The 19,983-nt window shown below is 43.1% G+C and overlaps 1 pseudogene; it reads right to left on the bottom strand.

Annotated features, from left to right (window-relative positions):
• Positions 1-356: 356 nt before the first annotated feature.
• On the bottom strand, positions 357-12,729 carry LOC119924220 (annotated as a pseudogene).
• Between the last annotated feature and the right edge of the window lie 7,254 nt (positions 12,730-19,983).

Raw genomic sequence — 19,983 nt, 5'->3', positions numbered from 1 at the left:
CATGGAGTTTGGCTGTGTAAAAATAAATGACAGAGTCCTATAGAACAGCGTGACAGCAGTCAGATGAGAGGTGCAGGTGGAGAAAGCCTTGTGTTTCCCTTCAGTGGAGTGGATTCTCAGAATTGCAGAGAGAATACACAGATAGGAGATGGCTACGATGAGAATCGTGACCAAAACGATGAGAATCGAGGTGATAGAATTCAAGATTTGAGCCACTTGGGTTTCGGAACAGGTAAGACCCAGCAACGGAGGGAAATCACAAGAGAAGTGCTTGATTTCATTTGGCCCATAGAAGGACAAACTAAACACTGAAACTTTGAAAATCACAGCTTTGACACAGCTGACTACATAAGAAATCATGACCAGCTGGAAATGCACCTGTTGGACATAATGAGCAGGTAGAGCAGAGGCCTGCAGATAGCAGAGTAATGATCAAATGTCATCACTGCTAGTAAGAAGCACTCGATGGTCCCAAAGGTTGCAGCCACAGCAAACTGAACAACACAACCCCCAAAAGAAATGGTTCTCTTCCCCTGCAGGAGGTTCTTCAGCATCTATGGAGTGACCGACAATCAAAAGCACGTGTCAGAGAGAGACAAGTGGCTGTGGAAATAGTACACAGGAGTGTGAAATTGGGCGCTGGCCTGAATTAACATAATTCTGCCAAGGTTGCCTATCAAAGTAATCATATAGATCACTAGAAAGAGTCCAAAAAGAATGGCTTGTAATTTTTGGTAATCAGTGAATCCAAAAAGAATGAATTCTGATACCAAAGTGTCATTTCCAGCCACCATCAGTGTCTTGCCTTTCATTTGCTGCAAGTGGAAAGTGGAGTTGCTGTCCTACCGGATTGGGAGCATGGCAGTGACTATTTAAAAGTGGGGAGAGAAACCAGGGTCAAAATACTTAAAAGTGTGATGACCAAGTTCCCCACTACAGTAACAATATGATGATCAGATTTTCAGTGATGCTGGCCAGAATTAGGTGGAAAGGGGTTGAATAAATTTCATAGTTTTCAGAAGAAAGAAAGTTCCCAAATTTTATTTAGATCAAACACACATCACACCTGGGAGTGCCTAAACCACAAGCCACTGAATCTTTCACTCCGCTAATCCTAGCCTCAGGCACCCTACCCATTCCCATGACCACCATGAAAGAAGAAGTCTGACATGACCAAATGGAAAGGAAAACCTTTCCCAATCATGAAAGTATTGTTTTTATGTATTCTAAGAAAATCCTTGGAAATTAAATACTAGGTGGTATTTGGGAACTGAATCCCTAGATCACTTGATAGTGCTTTTTATTTTAACCTGGAAACCGCAGAGGATCATTAAAGTGTTATTATGGAATAAAAGTAATAAAATATAATAAAATTCTTATTATCTTGGTACTAAGTTTAATAGGAAAAACAAGAGGTAGGTAGGGGGTAGCTATTGCTATGCTGTGAAGTTGAAAAATGAATCAGAGCAGGTGTTTATCATGCTTTAGTTAGGAGTACTTCGTTTTCTCACAAAGTCCCCTGAGTTCATTCATGACTTTTGCAATAAACCTCAGGTACATTCGTCAGAGAGGCAGACCTTGAATTGCTCTGTTTACCTATTAGAGTTTCACTCAGTGCATATTCATATTTATCTTAGCTCTCTTGTCCTGTATGGTTCTGAGGGGTCTGGAGAGGTGCTCAGTGCAGATTTTTCTACCCTTCCACTCTGGTTAATTCACTTACCCCCTCCATTCTTCCATCTTACTTTTAATCTTGGGTCTTCCTCTAATCCTGATCCTACTCACAGTGATCTTCTATAAGTCAGTCAATCAATCCATCAGTTGTATGTCTTGAACATTTACTGTGTACTGAGCACTGTAGTAACAGCTTGGCTTAAGTACAGTACAACAGAGTAGGTAGACACATCCCCTGCCATCTCTTCTCGCTTCACCCATTCTATTATGCTCAATCTCAATTTATCTGATTAATTAATTAGAATACCTGTCTAACTGAATAAAATACCAACTAATTTCCATCTGAACCCAATTTTCTCTACATTCTAAGCCATCCTAAAGAGCAGACATCACATCCTTCAAATACAGGGTGAGAGGAGAAGGGTCTTGAGATTGTTATAATAAATTAGTAACATTTCTTGGGCTCCTACGAAGGTCAAAGTTCTGTACTAAACACTAAGTATAAAAGAATAGTACAATATTAACTATAAACGGGTGTGTGTAGTTACTTAAGAACAATGAGAAGAAGCATGGTGTAGTGGATAGAGCCTGGGCCTGAGAGTCAGACTTTCATAGGTTCTAATTCTGGCTCCACCATTGTCTGCTGTGTGAACTTGGATAAGTCACTTGACTTCTCTGTGTTTCAGCTACCTCATCTGTAAAATAGGGATTAAGACTTTGAACCCCACGTGAGGCATGGACTGTGTCCAACCTGATTTTCTTGTATCCAACCCAGAGCTTAGGACAGTGCCTGGCACATATTATTATTATTATGAAGTGCCGTCTAGTCATTTCTGATTCATGGCAACTCTATGGATATATTTTCTCCAGAACGTCTTGACTTCTGTCATAATCTGTAAACTTTCTAACGGTTCTTCCATTATCGCTGTATGGTCTTGATCCATCTAGCTGCTTGTCTGCCTCTTCGATATTTTCCCTGGACTTTTTCCAGCATTAGTGTCTTCTCCAGAGAATTAGCCTTCCTGATTATGTGTACAAAATATGCTAATCTAAGTCGAACCATTTGGCCTTCAAAAGACCACTTCGGCTTAATTTGCTCCAAAGTTCATTTGTTCGTTTTTCAGACAGTCCATGGTATTCACAAAAGTCTTCTCCAACACCCTTTTCAAAAGAATTGATGCTCTCTCTATCATGTTTTTTCACTGTCCAGCTTTTGGATACTTACAATGTTATTGGAAACACCACAGAATTAACAGTTTGTATATTTGTAGCATTTGTTACACCAGCACATTTCATGACTTTTTCCAGGCTCTTCATAGCAAGTCTTTATTACTGGTTATCGATCCCAGGTGAGAAAAATTGTCAACTATTTCAATCTTCTCTCCATCCACTACAAATGTGTTAAAAATTCCAGTTGTCATTATCTTTGTTGGCTTTTTTTGAAATTCAAATATAGGCCCAACTTTTTGCTCTGTTCCTCAGCTTTTAATAATAAGCCCTTCAAATCTTCTTCACTTTCTGCTAGTAGGGTGGTGTCGTCAACATAACGAAGGTTGCTTATATTCCTTCCTCCGATCTTTACTCCATGTTCGTCTTCATACAATCCAGCTTCTCTCAATGTGTATTTGGTATTTAGGATGAACAGATAAGGCGATGACACATCTTTGTCTTATACCATTTCTAATGGGAAATCAATCTGTTTCTCATATTCTATTGTTATTGTAGCCTGCTGTTCAGTATTCAGGTTCTGTATTAATGGAATTAAATGATCTGGCATGCCCATTTTCCTTAATGTGCTCCAGAGTTTCTAGTGTTCCACAGAGGCAAGGGCCTTATAACAAATACAGTGATTATTATTAATTAGGTACCAGGTGTGATTAAACAATCACATAATCTGATTGAATTCTGATAAAGTGGTCCATGTGAAGTGGAACTGTCCAGAGCAGATCCAAGTAACCAAGAGACAGTAGATAGTACAGCACTTATTAAAGCCTCCATGGCCAGAAGAGGCTATTTTTTTCCACTGGTGGTTTAGCTGTTGAGGAAAGCATTAGTCCATTAAGCTCTTCTACAGCTCAACATGAAGGCTGGATGATTCCTGGACTATAAAATCTCCTCCCATAATCTGTAAACTCCTAGTGGGCAGGGAATATGTCTACCAACCCTTGTTATATTCTTTTCTCTCAAGGGCTTAGTACAGTGCTCTGCTTCAGTCCATCAATCAATCATATTCATTGAACACTTACTGTGTGCAGAACAGTGTGCTAAGCGCTTGGGTGAGTACAGCTAAACAATATAAAAGACACATTCCATGCCCACAGTGAGCTTACAGTCTAGAGGGGGAGACAGACATTCATTTAAATGAATACATATGTGCTGTGGGGCTGGGTGGGAATGGATAAAAGGAGCAAATCAGGACAATGTAGAAGGGAGGGGGAGAATAGGAAATGAGGGTTTAACCTAGGAAGCTTTATTTGAAGAGATGTGACTTCAATATTGCTTGACATAATGGAGATTAACTGTCTGTTGTATATGAAGAGGGTGGGCGATCTAGGCCAGAGCCGGGAGGTGGGTGAGAGGTCAGTGGTGAAATGGGGAAGATTGAGGTACAGTAAATAGGTAAGCATTAGAGGAGTAAAGTGAGAGGAGAGTAGCGAAGTGAGGTACGAGGGTGTATGGTGATTAAGTGGTTTCAAACCTATGGCAAAGAGCTTCTGTTCGATGCAGAGATGGATGGGCAACCACTGGAGGTTCTTGGCTGGTGTGAAACATGGACTGAGCATTTTTGTAAAAAAATGATTTGGGCAGCAGAATGAAGTATGGACTGGAATGGGGAGAGACAGGAGCCGAGGTGTTCAGTGAGGAGGCTGATGTAGTAATCAAGATGGGATAGGAAAAGTGCTTATATTAATGTGGTAGCAGTTTGGATGGAGAGTAAAGGGCAGATTTTAGCGATGTTGTGAAGTATTGATTAATTGGACTGCACGGATGTGGAGCAGCCTATCCTAGTGGCTAGCACATGAACCTGGGAATCAGAATAATCTGAGTTTTAATCCTGACTCTGCCCTTTGTCTGCATTGTGATCTTGGGCAAGACACCTAACTTCTTTGTGCCCAGTTACCTCATTTGTAAAATGGGGGTTAAGAATATAAGCCCCATGTAGGACATGGGTTTTGTCCATCCTGATTAACTTGTATCAACCCCAGCACATAGCGGAGTCCCTGGTACATAGCAAATACCATAAAAAAGTGATAGCCATGGTGGAGACAAGGTGTTGATAATCTAGACTTCAGTGAGGATTTTTTCATTTTTTTAGGTAGAGATAAAAATATTTTTAGTCATTCAAAAGATGCAATGTACAAGTAATCACTATTTAAGTAGCCCTTAATAACAAATATCATTTAACACTATTAAATGCCATTTGAAAAAAGAAATAATAGTTGAAAATTTTCCATTAATAAAAAATGAGATGGTTCACAGTTATTACAGTTAAATGTATATCTGGGTGGAAATCACAGCAATGAAACTATAGTAGAATTAGACGTTTTAGTTATATTAAAACAGTATATCATACAGATTGTATAGCTAGCATCTCGCCAATCAATCAATCAATCAATCAATCGTATTTATTGAGCGCTTACTGTGTGCAGAGCACTGTACTAAGCGCTTGGGAAGTACAAGATGGCAAGATAGAGACAGTTCCTACCCAACAGTGGGCTCACAGTCTAAAAGGGGGAGACAGAGAACAAAACCAAACATACTGACAAAATAAAATAAATAGAATAGTTATGTACAAGTAAAATGAAGAAATAAATAGAGTAATAAATATGTACAGACATATATACATATATATAGGTGCTGTGTGGTGAGCAAGCCCCACATTTGGAGCTGGGTTTGAGCAGGAATCGTGTCTGCCAATTCTATTGTCTTTTACTCATTCAAGCGTTTAGTACATTATTCTGCATACAGTCAGTACCCAATAAATACCAATGATTGATTGTTAGATAAAGTAATCAGAGACATATTTCCCTCTTAAATGCCTCTCCCCTTCTAGATTCTTATGGACCTTACTCCATATGTAGATTAGCAATGACCCAAAATTGTCACTAGAAAGTGCTTTACAAATATTATTGAAAGTATACCATTCCAGTGAGACAATACATTATCAGAATACTGTAATTTCCGAAGAAGACAGAGAATAGAGCACAGGGCACGAATTACAGGGAACAAAATGCTGGCCAAACGTTCACTTAGAAATACTCAAGTCTTCTAAATGAGTAAAATTAACTCCATCAGGTCGGAGCTCCCCAAGGTCACTCCTTTTCCAACCCCCCTGCTCTCAACTCTCTCTGCTACTCTCCCATCCTTCCCAGCAGTATCTTCAGATGAGCTCTCCTCCCTCTTCTCAAGTGCTACTCCATCCATCTGTGCTTCAGACCCCATTCCCTCTCATCTTATCAAATCTCTTGCCCCTTCCCTCCTCCTCTCTTCAACTTCCATCTTCAACCACTCACTTTCCACTGGTTCCTTCCCCTCTGCCTTCAAACATGCCCACGTCTCCCCCATCCTAAAAATACCCTCTCTTGACCCCACTGTCCCTTCTAGTTATCACCCTTTCTCTCTCCTACCCTTCCTTTCCAAACCCCTAGAACGAGTCGCCTACACTCGCTGCCTCGAATTCCTCAACGCCAACTCTCTCCTTACTCCCCTCCAATCTGGCTTCTGTCCCCTACACTCCACCGAAACTGCCCTCTCAAAGGTCACCAATTACCTCCTGCTTGCCAAATACAACGGCTCCTACTCTACCCAAATCCTCCTCGACTTCTCAGCTGACTTCGACACTGTGGACCACCCCCTTCTCCTCAACATGCTATTCAACCTTGGCTTCACAGATTCTGTCCTCTCCAGGTTCTCCTCTCATCTCTCTGGCCATTCATTCTCAGTCTCCTTTGTCTGCTCCTCCTCCCCATCCCATCCCCTTCCTATAGGGCTTCTTCAAGGGTCAGTTCTTGGTCCCCTTCTGTTCTCTGTCTACACTCACTCCTTTGGTGAACTCATTTGCTCTCACGTCTTCAACTATCATCTCTACGATGATGACATACAAACCTCCATCTCTGCTCCTGCTCTCTCTTCCTCCCTCCAGCCTCTTATCCCCTCCTGCCTTCAGGACATCTCCATCTGGATGTCTGCCCGCCATGTAAAACTCAGTATGTCCAAGACTGAACTCCTTATCTTCCCTCCCAAACCCTTCCCTCTCCCTGACTTTCCCATCACTGTAGATGGCACTACCATCCTTCCCATCTCACCAGCCCGCAACCCTGGTGTCATCCTCGACTCTGCTTTCTCGTTCATCTCGCACATACAATCTGTCACCCAAACCTACCGGTCTCACCTCCACAACATCACCAAGATCTGTCCTTTCCTCTCCATCCAAACCGCTACCTTAGTGGCTCAATCTCTCACCCTGTCCCGACTGGATTATTGCATCAGCCTCTTCTCTGATCTCCCATCCTTCTGTCTCTCCCCACTTCAGTCTGTACTTCACTCTGGTTCCCGGACCACCGTTGTGCAGAATCGCCCTGGGCACGTTACTCCCCTGATCAAAAATCTCCAGTGGCTGCCTATCAACCTACGAATCAAGCAAAAACTCCTCACTCTCGGCTTCAACGTTTTCCATCACCTCGCACCCTCCTACCTCACACCTCTTCTCATTCATTAATTCATTCAATCTTATTTATTGAGTGCTTACTGTTTGCAGAGCACTGTACTAAGCGCTTGGGAAGTACAAGTTGGCAACATATAGAGACGATCCCTACCGAACAGCGGTCTCACAGTCTAGAACCCTTCTCTCCTTCTACAGCCCAGGCCGCACCCTCCACTCCTCTGCTACTAACCTCCTCACTGTACCTCATTCTCGCCTGTCCCATTGTCGACCCCCGACCCACATCCTTCTCCTGGCATGGAATACCCTCCCTCCACACATCCGCCACGCTAGCTCTCTTCCTCCCTTCAAAACCCTACTGAGAGCTCAATTCCTCCACGAGACCTTCCCGGACTGAGCCCCATTTTCCCTCTCCTCCTCCCTATCCCCCCGCCCTACCTCTTTTCCCTCCCCACAGCACCTATACATATGTTTGTACAGATTTATTTTACTTGTACATATTTACTATTCTATTTATTTTGTTAATGATGTGCATGTAGCTTTAATTCTATTTATTATGACCACTTGACACCTGTCCACATGTTTTGTTTTGTTGTCTGCCTCCCCCTTCTAGGCTGTGAGCTTGGTGTTGGGTAGGGACTGTATATGTTGCCGACTTGTACTTCCCAAGCACTTAGTACAGTGCTCTGCACACAGTAAGTGCTCAATGAATACGATTGAATGAATGAATGAATGGACTGGGTTGTATATGGACAGCGGTGAGGCTTATTGCGTTTGTTAGGCTCTGTCTTTTTCTCTCTGGTAATAGAACCTGCTCTCAACTTAGAGGCAACAAGGCCCAGGTTTTGCAATTGACATAATGTCAATTGGCCTCCTCTTCCTGGACAACAGGCAAACTCTGATAAATAGATCCCTGCATAGGGACCATACTTGTACTTGATGAGACATTTCTAGTGCCTTCCAAATCTCCTCTTCTTGACAATAATCATGTCTTATTATTGACTTTCCTAGTTTAGCTATCCTAAGATTTTTATTGCTCACTTTTTACACCACTGGGGTCTGCTTAGTCTCATCCTAAGATTTTCACATATGAGGAGATAAATGCATAGCTAAGTTTATGGACTTTGTGAAGTTTGGAATAAGTCTTTCTAAAGTCTTTCCACTTTAACTGAAATATAATTAGGTGATCCCTATCAATGATGTTTATACAGCCTAATGGGAAATTCCTTAGAGGAATTTTATAAGAAATGCTGTAAAGGCACCTCAAAAGGAATGTCATCTATCACTCGCCTACTTGAAAAGAGGACGTGATACCAGGAGACAATATTTATGAATCCAGATTTTATCTAATGCCATTAACAATGTTGCAGTACGTGCTAATGAAGTTTTGGAAGGGTAACTTGGAGTCTCTTTATATTGGGTAAGATCATTAATGCAGCAGGGAAATTGTGGGGAAATCACCTCCGAATTCAGATGTGGGGGATGGTGGGAATTATACTGATATGCCAGAGTACAGTTGATATTGATTAGAGAAGATTTAAAGAAGGAGTAGACTTAGTATTGAGCTGTGATTGATTTAAAGGAAATAAAAGTCTGGGGTTGGCTTCTAGACACCAGAGGTTTTTTCAGTGCATGTAGGTCAACTTGGGAAAAGGTTCAGAAGAACCATTGATAATGGGAAATTACAAATCTAAACAAAACCAAATACAGAGATTAAACAGGAAGCATATTTTATGCACTGCATATTTGTCTTTATTCCTTATTCTGTTTTAGTATTTTAGTGTTTCATTGCTTTCTTTATGTCCATATCCAGTCTTCTCCCCACCATCTCTCCCTGCCTCCCCCAGCCCCACATGCTTATATTGATAGGTTGTGAGCCCCTCAAGGTAAAGTGTCTGTGTCTAATTCATTCATTCATTCAATCATATTTATTGAGCGCTTACTGTGTGCAGAGCATTTTACTAAGCGCTTGGGGAGTACAAGTTGGCCACCTGCATTCTCTTTTCCAGCACTTAGTACAGTGGTGTGCACCCAGTAAGTGCTTAAAAAATAATGTTACTGCTACTACGTATAGAAAGATGGTTAGGGTACAGCAAAATGAAAGGAAGAGAAGGGGAAGAAAAGAGTTTGAAACACGGAGTGACTGGGAGATTTTGCGGAATGCATGAATTGGTTTGTGAAAGGTAGAATAGGTAGCAGGAAACTTGGAAGAAAAGTGCAATGGAAAACGTAAGGGCAGTTGGCAGAGAGGAGGTGAGTGGGTCGAAAGACGGGAGACTCCTTGGGGTAAAGGGGGAGAAATTCAAGGGTGAATAGTAAACAGTTCGTCAGTAAAGGAGAAAGTATAGTTGAGAAAGAGGGTAAGTGGCTATGCAGAGAACAAAGTCTAAAAACTTTGAGAATTACTGTAAAAATTACCCAGGGCTTTAATTTGTATCCAGTCTGCTGAAGTTCAAATTTGGCATATCAGGAATTGACATTTAATAGTGCTCGCAATGCTATTGTCATTGAAAAATAATGACAATAATGCAAAATCTTTACAGATTAAAAATGAAAATTATTGTAATTAATAATAATAGTATTTGTTAAGTGCTTACTATTTACCTAGCACTGTTCTAAGAACTGGGGTAGATATAAGGTAATCAGGATGCCCCATTTGGGGCTCCCAGTCTTCATCCCCATTTTACAGATGAGGTAACTGAGTCAGAGAATCGTTAAGTGTTTTGCCCAAAGTCACATAGCTGATAAGTGGCAGAGCTGGGATTAGAACCCAGGACCTCTGACTCCCAAGCCCGTGCTTTTTCCACTAAGCCATGCTGCAGCAATTCCAAGCATGACTTAATTCTCAAGATGAAACTGTATTTGGTAGAATTTTGATTTGGAACAGCCTCTCTCTGGATGCCCTACTGAGAAATGCCTCCTAGAAGAATGAGCTACTAAGAAGGTCTGTTCCATGACATGGCTTATGGATAATTTCTCAACTGGGTCACAAAAATTGGCCCCACCCTTCTAAGATGCTTGCCTTAAGCTGCCACATTGTCTCTGACCCATAGCAACTCCATGGATATCTCTCTCCCAGGTTGCCCCACCTCCATCTGCATTCTGGTAGGGTATCTATAGTGTTTTCTTGGTAAAAATACGGAAGTAGTTTACCATTGTGTTCTGGGCAGTAAACCTGAGTCTCTGCCCTCAGGTTTCTCCCGTGCCACTGTTGCCCAGCACATGTCAGGTGAGTTTTGACTTCTAGCAGATTACTCACTAGCCACTGCCCAAGCTAGGAATGGAATGGGTAGGCCTCTGTTTGACTCTCCCTCCCATAGTCAAGACTGGTAGAGTACTGAAAACTCTGCAGGTGCAATTGTGAGAGGGGTTCTGAGATGCTAACAAGAAAAATATAGCAATAGTTTAGTTCAGAGATATCTAAGGTTTGGATTTGGGAACAGGCAGGAGAATCGATTAAGGCAATTGGTTGAATGGTCATGGAGAAGCTTAGAGAAGCACTAAAGATTACTTCATGGACTTGGGAGCAATTGGTCTATTGACTATTGCCACTGGTGCCTTTTAGACTATGAGCCCCCTCTTTTAGACTGTGAGCCCACTCTTTTAGACTGTGAGCCCACTCTTTCAGACTGTGAGCCCACTGTTGGGTAGGGACTGTCTCTATATTGTTCTAATTTGTACTTCCTAAGCGCTTAGTACAGTGCTCTGCACACAGTAAGTGCTCAATAAATACGATTGATTGATTGATTGATTTGTGATGAGGAAAGACAAGGGAAATGAGATTACACATTCACTAGACTTCCACGAGATATGCCCTGAAGACAAAGTGAGATTCAGAGCGGGATAAAAGATTTCTGTACCCATATTTCAAACCAATTTAATAGAATAAAATTCAAATCGATCACTCCATAAAATGTATTTATCCAGAATGTATTCAAGTCTTAACACTATAGCAAATGCTTGGGAGAGTTCAGCAGAAGCAAAGCACACATTATCTACCACCAAGGAGTTCCCTATATTATAGGGAAGACAGACAAATATTGTTCACAAACAATGAAAGTGGGAAAAATAGAATGGTATGATTAGTAGATGAATGAATATGTCAAGATGAAACAGCTGAATGCATAATAAAGTATGTGACTAAATAATCATGAACATTTAATTCTGCTATTGTCCAAGTTTTCTTTTATATCCTGTGGCTTGAATGTTACAAGTTCAGTAAAAAATGATTAGGCCTGTTTAAGAACAGCTTAATGGAATATCAGAAGAATCAGGCTGTGAGCATACCTGCAGAATGAGCAAAGCATTTTCAATAACATGGGTTCTCAACACAGGATACAACTCTCAGAATCCGAAGAGAACTTGTTGTAGACAACTGGGCTGAAGATGCATGGAAAATGCAAAATTCCTGTCTATTGTTATGAATGGAACAATGTGACTGATTCACACTCTAGTGCATAATTATTGATGTTAAAAAAGCCATTTTTAGATCAATCACCTTCCACAGTGAAGAAACAGGCTGTGAGCCTACCCACAGAATGAGTCAGTTAGTCAATCGTATTTATTTAGTGCTTACTGTGTGCAGAGCACTCTACTCAGAGCTTGTGGGTGTACAATATAACTGACACATTCCCTGTCCACTATGAGCTACCAGTTTAGCACAGCACATGCCACAGCACGAGATCTCCTCAACAAAGTGTTCTGCAAGAACATAACCATCGCATTAGAAGAGGGTACATGTAAAATGCAAAAATCCTGTTCATGGTTATGAATTTACCAGTGTAAATAATTCACAGTCTACTGTGTGATTCTTGACATTTAAAATCAATCATTTAATGGTATATATTAAGCACTTACTATGAGCAGTGCACTGTGCTAAGACCTTCAGAGAGTACAATATGGAAAAAATTAGCCGATACATTCCTTGCCCATGACCTTACACAGGGCGTCTTTCACCTCTTTGTTTCTCAGACTATAGATCACTGGGATTAGCATTGGCATCAATATCATATAGCATACGGACACCATTTTTTCTGATCCACTGAGAAGCTGGAACTGGGTAGCAGATAAATAAACATTCTAGTTCCATAGAATAAAGTGACCATCATTAGGTGAGAGGCACACGTGAAAAAGGCTTTTATGCCTTCTTCCAGAGGACTGTATTTTAAGAATATCCAGCAGGATGTACACATGATATCAGTGTGATCAGAATTGTAACCAGCATAATGATAGCTGTGGAAGTAGCAGGAAGTATTTGGGCAAGCCTGGGGTCCTAACAGGACAGCTTCAACAATGGGGGAAACGTCACAGTAGAAGTGATCGATTTCAGGAAGTCCACAGGTCAAACTAAATGCATTAGTTGTACAGACCACAGCATTCAGGCAGTTGGCCATGTAGGAAGCAGTATCCAGTAAAGAACACAGTCTCTGAGGTATGCAGAGTACATATAGAAAGGGTTTACATTATTCAATCATATTCACTGAGTGCTTACTGTCTGCAGAGCACTGTACTAAGCGCTTGGGAAGTACAAGTCGGCAACATATAGAGACGGTACCTCCCCAACAACAGGATCACAATCTAGAAGCGGAAGACAGACAACAAAACAAAACATGTTGACACGTCTCAAAATCGTCAGAACAAATAGAAATATAGCTATATGCACATCATTAACAAAATAAATTGAATAGTAGATATGTACAAGTAAAATAATTACAGTAATAAATCTGTACAAATATACATATACATATGTGTGTGCGTATGTTTATTTGTATATATACAATATATACATACATATATACACATATATATATATATATATATACAAGTGCTGTGGGGAGGAGAAGGAGGTAGGGCGGGGGGATGGGGAGGAGGAGAGAAAAAGGGGGTTCAGTCTGGAAAGGGTTCCTGGAGGAGGTGAGCTCTCAGTAGGGCTTTGAAGGGAGGAAGAGAGCTAGCTTGACAGGTGTGTGGAGGGAGGGCATTCCAGGCCAGGAGAAGGACATGGGCCGGGGTCAGTGGCGGGACAGGCGAGAACGAGGCACAGTGAGGAGGTTAGCGGCATAGGAGTGTAGGGTGTGAGCTGGGCTGTAGAAGGAAAGAAGGGTGGTGAGGTAGACGGGTCGAAGTGATGGAGAGCCTTGAAGTCGAGAATGAGGAGTTTCTGCTTGAGTTGTAGGTTGACAGGCAGCCACTGGAGATTTTTTAGGAAGGGATTGACATGCCCAGAGCGTTTCTGTACAAAGATAATCCGGGCAGTAGAGGGAAGTATAAATTGAAGTGGGGAGAGACAAGAGGATGGGAGATTAGAGAGGAGGGTGATGCAGTAATCCAGGCGGGATAAGATGAGAAATTGAATTAGCAAGTAGCAGTTTGGGTGGAGAGAAAAGGGCAGATCTAGGAAATATTGTGGAGGTGAGACTGGCAGGTTTTGGTGACAGATTGGATGTGTGGGATGAACGAGAGAGCAGAGTCGAGTTTGACACCAAGGTTGCGGGCTTGTGAGATGGGAAGGATGGTAGTGCCATCTACAGTGATGGGAAAGCTAGGGAGAGGCCAGCGTTTGGGGGCGAAGATAAGGAGTTCAGTCTTGGACATATTGAGTTTTAGATGGCAGGCAGACATCCAGATGGAAATGTCCTGAAGGCAGGAGGAGATACGAGCCTGGAGGGAGGGAGAGAGGGCAGGGGCAGAGATGTAGATTTGGGTGTCATCAGCGTAGAGATGATAGTTGAAGCCGTGGCAGCAAATTAATTCACCAAGGGAGTGAGTGTAGGAAGAGAACAGAAGGGGACCAAGACCTGACCCTTGAGGTACCCTTACAGTAAGTGGATGTGACGGGGAGGAGGAGTCTGCAAAGGAGTCTGAGAATGAACGGTTGGAGAGATAAGAGGAGAACCAGGAGAGGATGGAGTCTGGGAAGTCAAGGTTGGATAGCATGATGAGGAGCAGGGGGTAGTCCACAGTGTCGAAGGCAGCTGAGAGGTCGAGGAGCACTAGGAGCTATTGGATTTGGCAAGAAAGAGGTCATTGGTGACCTTTGAGAGGGCAGTTTCAATGGAGTGTAGGGGACGGAAGCCAGATTGGATGGGGTCAAGGAGAGATTTGGTGTTGAGGAATTCGAGGCAGCAAGTGTAGATGATTCGTTCTAGGTGTTTGGAAAGGAAGGGTATGAAGGAGATAGGTTGGTACCTAGAAAGGGAAGTGGGGTCAAGAGAGGGATTTTATATGATGGAGAGACGTGGGCACGTTTGAAGGTAGAGGGGAAAGAACCAGTGGAGAGTGAGCAGTTGAAGATGGAAGTTAAGGTGGGGAGGAGGGAAGGGGCAAGAGATTTCATAAGATGCGAGGGAACGGGGTCTGAAGCACAGGTGGATGGAGTAGCACTTGAGAGGGGGGAGGAGATCACATCTGATACTGCTGGGAAGGATGGGAGAGTAGCAGAGAGGGTTGAGAGCGGGGGGATGGAGAAGGGGGCGGAGTGACTTTAGGGAGCTCAGATCTGATGGTTTGAATTTTACTAATGAAGTAGTTGGCCAGTTCGTTGCGGGTGAGGAATGGAGGAGGGGGAGGAACAGGGGGCCTGAGAAGGGAGTTAAATGTACAGAAGAACTGACGAGGATGATGGGCATGGGTGTCAATAAGGGAGGAGAAATAGCTTTGCCTGGCAGAGGAGAGGGCAGAGTTGAGGCAGGAAAGAATAAACTTGAAGTGAACAAGGTTGGCTTGGTGTTTAGATTTTCGTCAGCAGGTCGAACATAAGAGCGAAGAAGGTGGATCCTGGCAGTGATCCAAGGCTGTGGGTTAGTAGTACGTGACCGGCGAAGGGAAAGGGGCGTGAGCGAGTAGAGTTGAGTATTCATTCATTCATTCAATCAATCGTATTTATTGAGTGCTTACTGTGTGCAGAGCACTGTACTAAATGCTTGGAAAGTACAAGCTGACAACATATAGAGACGGTTCCTACCCAACAGTGGACTCACAGTCTAGAAGGGGGAGACAGACAACAAAACAAAACATATTAACAAAATAAAATAAATAGAATAGTAAATATATACAAGTACAATAAATAGAGAAATAAATCTGTACAAACATATATACAGGTGCTGTGGGGAGGGGAAGGAGGTAGGGTGGGGAGGAGGGGGAGGGCTGGGAGAGGAAGGAGGGGGCTCAGTCTGGGAGGCCTCCTGGAGGAAGTGAGCTCTCAGTAGGGTTTTGAAGGGAGGAAGAGAACTAGTTTGGCGGATGTGCGGGGGGAGGGCATTCCAGGCCAGGGGGAGGACATGGGCCAGGGGTCGATGGTGGGACAGGCGAGAACGAGGCACAATAAGGAGGTTAGTGGCAGAGGAGAGGAGGGTGCGGGCTGGGCTGTAGAAGGAGATAAGGGAGGTGAGGTAGGAGGGGGCGAGGTGATGGAGAGCCTTGAAGCCCAGGGTGAGGAGTTTCTGCCTGATGCGCAGATTGATTGGTAGCCACTGGAGATTTTTGAGGAGGGGAGTAACATGACCAGAGCGTTTCTGCACAAAGATGATATGGGCAGCACCGTGAAGTATAGATTGAAGTGGGGAGAGACAGGAGGATGGGAGATCAGAAAGGAGGCTGATGCAGTAATCCATTCGGTATAGGATGAGAGTGAACCAGCAGGGTAGCAGTTTGAATAGAATGGAAAGGGCAAATCTTGGCGATGTTGGGAGGTGAGATCGGTAGGTTTTTGTGAGTAGAGAGTAGAGAGGGTGGAGTTGAGAGCAGTAATCTGGTCATCAAGATTGGGTAGAGAGGCTAGGGAAGCGAGGTGGGCTGTGATGCACTGAGAAAGGTGGATGGGGTGGAGATAACGGAGGTCTCTGTGGAGTAGTAATATAGATTTACATGTGGGAGGAGTGTGAGTGAGGAGGCAGGTGCGAAGGTTATGATCAGAGAGAGGGATTTCAGAGTTGGTGAAGGTGGAGATTGTGCCGTGGTAGGAGATGATGAGGTCGAGGGTGTGGCCAAGTTGGTGTGTGGGCGAGGTGAGGTGGAGCAGGAAGTTGGCACTGTCAAGGAGAGATAGGAGGCAGACGGCAGAGGAGTCACCCGGGACATCCATGTGGATGTTGAAGTCTCCGAGGATAAGAGTAGGCATGGAAGAGGAGAGAAGGAAGGTGAGAAAGGGGTCAAAATCGTTAAAAAATGTTGTAGGTGGGGCCAGGGGCGCGGTAGATGACGGCTACAAGAATCTGGAGGGGGTGGTAGAGGCGAATAATATTGGCTTCAAAGGAGGCGAAGGAAAGGGAAGGGGGGAGGGATTTGCGATAAGGAAGTTGACATCTCCTCCTTTTCCGGTGAGTCTGGGGGAGGGGGAGAAGAAGAGGCCTTCAGTGGAGAGAGCAGCCGAAGAGACCGTGTCATCCGGAGTGTGCCATGTTTTGGTTAAGGCAAGGAAGGGGAGAGACCTGGAAAGGAACAGGTCAAGGATGAAAGGGAGCTTACCTATAATGGAGCGGGGGTTCCAAAGGCCACACTTGGCAGCACCTGTGATGGGAGGAGAGGGAGGGGGAAGGATGCGAAGGGTGGGGAGGGTTTGGGTTGGAGTGAGTTGGCAGGGTCCTGGGAAGAGAGAGGGGGAAGGGTGTCAGCGATGAGATAGGAGAACTGGGATGGGGCGGGGGTGGGGAGGAGGGGAGGGAGGAAGTTGGAAAGGAGGGGTTTAGGGTTGACGCTGGTACAGAGGGATTCTGGGGAGGGGGTGAAAGGGAGGGGTGGGGGTGGGGGAAAGGGAGGGAAAGAGCTGGGTGGGAGAGGGGAGGGGGAAGGTGAGGACTAGGAAGGGCAGATGGGAGCAGGGGAATTTATAGTTAATGGTGAGGTCAATATAAGGTAAATGACAGCACATCGAGTAGTTAACAATTAACATGCAGTAGCAATAATAAAATAGGTAGATAACATCAGAGAGCAGTTAGCAATTAACATGAGATGGCAATGATAAAATAAGCAGATGATGACATCTCAGAGAGCAGTTAACAATTAACGTGCAGAAGCAACCATAAAATAGGCAGATGATGCCCAGAGCAGAAGGATGAATTTTCCATGGTTCAGTCAAATAAAATCAAAAAGACTAATGGCAAGGAGAGTACAAGGTCTCTTGGCAAAAATGTCTCTGAGGTAGTGGAGTGGAGTTCCAAGACTGAACTCCTTGTCTTCCTTCCCAAACGCTGCCCTCTCCCTGACCTTCCCATCACTGTAGACAACACTGCCATCCTTCCCATCTCACAAGCCCGCAACCTTGGTGTCATCTTCGACTCTGCTCTCTCGTTCACCCCACACATCCAATCTGTCTCTCAAACCGCCGGTCTCACCTCCACAACATCGCCAAGATCCACCCTTTCTGCTCCATCCAAACTGCTAACTTGCTGGTTTAATCTCTCATCCTATCCCTACTGGACTACTGCATCAGCCTCCTCTCTGATCTCCCATCCTCCTGTCTCTCCCCACTTAAATCTATGCTTCACTCTGCTGCCCAGATTATCTCTGTACAGAAACGGTGTGGGCATGTTACTCCCCTCCTCAAAAATCTCCAGTGGCTGCCTGTCAACCTACGAATCAAGCAAAAACTTCTCAGTCTCGGCTTCAAGGCTCTCAATCACCTCTCCCCTTCCTACCTCACCTCCCTTCTCTCCTTCTACAGCCCAGCCCAGTGCTTAGTACAGTACCTGGCACATTGTAAGTGCTTAGCAAATACCATGATTATCATTTTTAAATGTCAGACCTATTGTGGTAATAGATTAGCATATCAATCAGCTCAATTACCTCAGATGTTGAAGCAAGTGTAAATTCAATTCTCCAGGATTGCATGCAAGTAAAGTGGTTCTAAACACATATAGATCATCCCCTTTTCTCATGCAAGCCCCATGGACCTTAATTAACAGTCCCTTCAGAATGCGGGGAAAATCAAACTCTGGCTAGTTTCAGGCTAGACAAATCAAATTATGTGAATGAAAGCTCAACAACTGTAAGGTCAGCCTAAAGCCAGAGGGGAAAGGAGGAAGAACAAGGTGCTATGTTGGGAAACATAGCTGCCCCCCTCCGTAAACTCATTTCTCCTCAGTTCATCTCTTATATGTAATTCAGCTGTGCACTGGAAGGATTTTCAAGAGGAGAGTGAATTGGTTGTATATTTTATTGGGGTTCCAGCAGTAAATGTCAAATGGGATGCGATATAGACAGGACCCATCACCTAAGACCTGGGAAGAGGTTAATAATTATTTGAATGATGACTTTTCAGAATCTTTTCTGCCTAATAATAATGCTGATTACGATATTTAAATAAGTGCTTACTGTGTGCCAAGCCCTGGTACTAAAGCCCTCGGTTAGATATAGAATAATCAGATCATACTCATGTAGGGTTCACAGTCTAAGAAGGAGGGAAAAATGGATAGTTTATGCCCATTTTACAGATGAGAAAACTGAGGCACAGAGAAATGCCTTCCAGAAAAAGTGTTCGGGAGTTAAATCTAATGTCCTAATGAAGGAGCTCGTTATTCAATCTTATCCAAACTTGGGTGTTTCCCTTATATCATAATACTGCATAAATGGGTATGAAAAAGCTCTTTTGGTGATTTATAATAATAATAATGGTATTTGTTAAGCACTTAGTATGTGCCAAGCACTATTCTAAGTGCTTGATTTGATTTTGGCTCACCTATTAGGATATTATTATTTTTTTCCTGTGGGCTAACCTTCCTATATGCACTTAACTCTTTTTAAGAAACAATATCCAGTGAACCTCAATGATCTCTTCATTAGTAGGATCAAACCTATGATCTCCTTTTGCGCTACAGTATCATTTAGAGAAAGGTATTAGAAAAGTATAAACTATGACTGTTTTACAATAAAGATCATTAATATTCCAAATTCATCATTTTTTAATCTTGTTGGAATTTATTGAGCACTTATTGTGTGCAGAACACTATACTAAGCACTTTGGAAAGTGCAATACAATAAAAATAATCTCATGCCTGCCATATCAATCAAATAATGGTATTTATTGAACGCTTCCTGTGTTCAATACACTGTACTAAGTGCTTCCATATATACTGCAATTGTTTCCGTTCCATTGAGAATAGGAAGACAATAATTATGATATTCAATTAATTGATCTGTAGCTTCTTTCCTAACCCCAGCATATTTTTTCATTCCCCAGATATCCAAGTCTTCACAGATGGCTCTCCGGAAAAACCACACTATAGTGACAGAATTCATCCTTTCTGGATTCCTAAGTTACTCAGATGTATAGGACACTCTCTTCATAGCATTTCTTGTTGTCTATATGCTCACTCTGCTTGGGAATCTTGGGATGATCATATTAATCAGGAAAGATTCCCAACTTCACCTCCCTTTGTATTTTTTCATCAGTAACGTGTCCTTCATTGACCTCTGCTGTTCTTCTAACACTACACACAACATGCTGGTTAACTCCCTTGCAGAAAGAAAGGTCATTTTTTTACTCTGATTGTGTTACACAATTGTGTCTCTTTGCTGCCTTTGCAACCATAGAATATTATCTTTTGGCTAAAATGGCATATGATAGTTACTTAGCAGTCTGCAATCCCCTTCTTTATCCTGCAATCTTGTCCCAACATCTGTGTCTAGAGTTAATCACTGGGTCTTATGTA

Source organism: Tachyglossus aculeatus, unplaced genomic scaffold (genome assembly GCF_015852505.1).
Source record: "Tachyglossus aculeatus isolate mTacAcu1 unplaced genomic scaffold, mTacAcu1.pri scaffold_88_arrow_ctg1, whole genome shotgun sequence".
Lineage (NCBI taxonomy): Eukaryota > Metazoa > Chordata > Mammalia > Monotremata > Tachyglossidae > Tachyglossus > Tachyglossus aculeatus.
Note: the sequence above shows the minus strand (reverse complement) of the source record. Positions and strands in the feature narration are given on the sequence as shown.